At 37.2% G+C, this 4,254-nt stretch overlaps 1 pseudogene; it reads left to right on the forward strand.

The window, feature by feature from the left end:
• The first annotated feature begins 2,651 nt into the window (after nt 1–2,651).
• On the forward strand, nt 2,652–3,305 carry LOC123813952 (annotated as a pseudogene).
• The last annotated feature ends 949 nt before the right edge of the window (nt 3,306–4,254 follow it).

The following is a 4,254-nucleotide window of genomic DNA, read 5'->3' on the forward strand; positions in this document are numbered from 1 at the left end:
TACTATGACAACATTTGCAGTTCCAGGGGCACAGAACAGTTTGGAATCATAAAAGCAGCAACACATTCTGTGTGGCAAAACGCACTGTGCTTCAATCTGTCCCGCTGCAACTTGCTGCTCACGGTTATGCAAAGTGTATCAAGAACAGGCAGGATGATAAACTAGAAACCCACACCATCTAGTCATTTTGCAAGAAAGTCTTTATTTTCTTTATATTTTTTCTTTTCATCCATCTATTTTTAGCTATACAAACTCTCCACATCCAGTTAGAAACTTGGCCTCTCAAGAGCTTTCTCAGGCTGTGTTTCTGCCTTTCCTTAGAGGGTATGCATTCGATTTTCCAAAAACAGCAACTTTTTATATTATTGATAGCATCAAAAAAAATATAATTATTTTTAAATTATTGAATTAAACATTTTTTTTGCTATGTGTAGAAAGTAATGTTTCAAGATGCCGAGGAAGGTGAAATTCAGAAATTCAGCTCTCATTTAATTTACCTCTGCAGTTGCTATTTTCTGTTTGTCTCTGGATACAGGACATTGAATACTGTGGGAAATGAAAAGTTGATAGTCTGACCCAAAGTTTACAATCGGAGAATAAAAACTTGAGACAGAGTCAAAATAAGAAAGCTGTAGCAAGGGAAGCAAACATTGTTAGAGGTGAGGCAATAAGAGGGGAAAACAATATACTGTGAGCATGGAAGTAGAGACAAAAACTGTGTTTATTTAAGAACTGCCAATCTCTCAAACTGCAAGCTGCAAGATAAGCTTAGATTTTTTTTTTCCTCATGGATTTATAGAGATAGCTTTCATTTGGACTCTCTGATTTCTGCCTCAATCCATCCTGCTTAGAATTGCCAGGAAAGCTCACCACATTTTTGAAGGCATTCCTTCTCACACTGTAATCTGACTCCTTGTTTTTCCTTTTGCTACATTAAATCTAAACTTGTCAACCAGTCTTTTTCGTGTCTCAAACATGTGAATGTGCTGTCCCTAATGGGTCCACCCATCCTAGTAATAATTAGGCCAGATGTCCTGTGACCCACTTTCTTGACCTGAAGTGCTCAGCTTTCTTTGTTCTACCTGTTCATACACTGGCATCACTGAACTTCAGGTCAACACTCACCTTTCCCACCATCTAAACAACTACAGTCTTTTACAGATCTCAGTTACGAAGTTATGCAAAGGTTTGCTTGTAGATTGTCAGCGTCTGCTTCTATTGTACCTTCAATTAGAAAATGTGCTGCCTGAGGGAATCTGTGATCTTTCACGTGCCCACATCTCTGACAATGCCTTGTCTTTGTTTTAATCTCAGAAAGAACTCTGTGTAATTAAATGATAAATGAACACACACATTTTGTGGCCAAGTTCTTCCATAACAAATATATTAATATAGTTATTATATTAATTATTGTAAATATAAGTGATGTGTTCATAAAAGTACATGTGATTGTATCTACTTTAACCCTTCAGTTTTTTTATCCTCAAAGAGGTGTTGGGAATATAACATTTGCGTTTAAGATAGATTTCTGCTATGACGTTTTTCCTAATATTCCTCCAGTTGGTTCCATTTTAATTAATGTGAATATCGTGATGGGTTCTTCTCTTATGATTTCCTGTTGAAAATCATACAAGTGAGAAGACTGTGTATTCTCTTAAATACAAGCATACAAACATACACGAATGCTGAATTTGGCAAAATATTTTAATGATAACAGGCTTTATGTTGTAATTAGAACACCATTTTTCAAGTTCATCAAAACTCCCCCCCCCAATGATTGTAATATGTAGGTAAATAATTGTATTTATTTTTTATGAACTTCAATTTTTCAGGTAACATTTAACTTAACTTTGGCTTAAATTCAGTAATATTAATTGGCAAATAATATAATATAGATTAATGAAAATTTTCCTGAAGTAATTATACTACCAGAGCTAGTATTGTTTTGGAAATTAATGCTATTGTACAATACTGAAGGGAATGGTCACAATTTTGGGGGGTATGTCTAGAACAGATGTAAAATGGTGTTACCTCTCTGCTTTCAATATCCTTTTGTTTTTCCAATTTGCAATCTACCTTTCTGTTTTTCTGTTCAAAGTGATGAAGTGATGATAAGGAATATCTCATTGGTATTATGTTCTTACATATATAATTACTCATAAGCATTAGTTACGTTAGTTTTTTCTTAAAGTGAAGCTATGTTAAATGATGAATATCATTATTTGTCTGTAGTTCATAAATATATATATATATATATATATATATATATATAGATTAGACTCATTCCCATTTAAAATATATTTCTACAGCAATTCTCACATTTCACTTAGTATAAAATTCAAACAATGGGGTGGGGATTGACTGTGGGAGGGGGGCAGGACGGGGAAAGCAATGGGGGGAAAAGTGGGACAGCTGTAACTAAACAACAATAACAAAAAAATACAAAACTCATTGGCTATCTTTTGCCCTCTTGGGCACCCTGCATGGACCTAACTCTCCTTTTCTCACCAGTCTTATCACCTGCACTCTTCTCTCTGCCTGGGATTCTTTCCGTTTTCCCCCTCACTGCTAAATTCAAACTTTCAAGAGTTACTTTCTCTTCTGCAACAGGCGTGGCTCACTTTCTCATTCCTCCTCCTACTGTCACCACCATGGTTCCAGGCTCCCCTCACAAAATACAGGGTGAAGCCACACAAATCGTCCCTGCTGCAGAGAGGGAGTTGCCCCAGCTCAAGGATGACACAGGGTCTGGAAGAGAATCTGGCAGTGATGGATCAGAGCCCAAGGAACAGGAACAAGGCAGCCACACGCTCTCAGCTGGAAGAGGTAGGTGAAATCCATGAAGAAGCAGTCAGTAAAGTAAAACAGAGCTGGGTGAAAAGAAGCCATGGAAGGTTGCATCCAAACTGAGTTTTTTTTCAGGTTACAGGTGTCACTGGGATCACTATTGGGAAATCAAAGAATATCCTTTGTCATCACAAAACCAGATGTCTACAGGAGCCCAGTTTCAGATACCTACATTGTTTCGGGGAAGCCACGATAGAGGATTCATCTCAGCAAGCACAGCTGGAAGCTGCTAAGAAATTTAAAGTTGAAGCTATCTTTAAAATTTCGAGAAAACACACAGGTTCCAACTGTGCAAAAGGAGAGTGAAGAGGAAGAGGTTGATGAAACAGGTGTGAAAGCTAAAAAAAAAACAAATTGGTCATGTCACAAGCTAATGTGTTAAGAATAGAAAAACAGTGGGAGCCCTGAAAAACAACAGTATTGATATTATAAATGCTATTGCAGAATTAACAATGTAACCATCTAAAAACAAGGATGTGTGTGTGTGTGTGTGTGTTTGAAAAGAGTAAATATAACTCGGTTTGAAATGTGTACTGCTTCTATCATTAATAAAATTATGGCTTCTTGGGGAATGAAAAAAAAAACAGTTGCTTTGTACTTGAAGATGATGTCATTTTCTCCTTTGCACAATCTAGTTTCCATTGCCTTCTGTTGGAGTCCTGAGGTCCCTTAGTACTCTGTCATTGACCTTCACAAACTGTAAAGGTGGGTTATACACAGAGTGTGGCCTTAGTCAGCTGTGTGAATTAGACAGACACCAGAGGCAGTGTTTGGGTGATGATGGGTGCTCAGTAAAATGCCACGATTGCTGAATTTAAGTCATGCTGAACTTCTCAGAAAGGTCCAAGTTAAACCATTTCAGATGCTCCCATTTTCAGAAATAGGGTTTAGGGGCTATCCTTTAAAGTAAGTATAGTAGAGTTTTATGGGCACATAGACGCTTGTGGTTTCCCAGGACTGACGGCCTCGAAAATAAATGGTGCTGGAGGGAATGACAGTGAGGGTGCCCAGGAGCCAAGATACAAGCGGACTTCATGTTCATCTCGCCCCACTGCTAGGTCCATGGGGTTCTGCCTGGCACCACAGGTGGCAATTGCAAAGCCTGTAGAATATTTGGAATTTTTATTCCTGACTTGGTAGTTATAATATGAGTATTAGTGACTAATAATATAAAGTATATACTATCATTCTGAAGCTTAAATGCTGAAAAGTTAGGCCTTCGAAAAAGTTTCTCTAATCAAATTACTTAATAGGAAAGGAAAATTCAATTTAATACAAAATATTTCTATAACCTTATTGATGTCTAGAAGGAAATAACTGGAAGAAGATTTATCAGTGTTCCCTCCTTTCTACTTTCTACTTTACCTCTCCACTCACCTAACACTTTCGTCACTATGAAAGAGTTTC

Source organism: Phyllostomus hastatus, unplaced genomic scaffold (assembly GCF_019186645.2).
Source record: "Phyllostomus hastatus isolate PE091 unplaced genomic scaffold, TTU_PhHast_1.1 phas_contig_159, whole genome shotgun sequence".
NCBI lineage: Eukaryota > Metazoa > Chordata > Mammalia > Chiroptera > Phyllostomidae > Phyllostomus > Phyllostomus hastatus.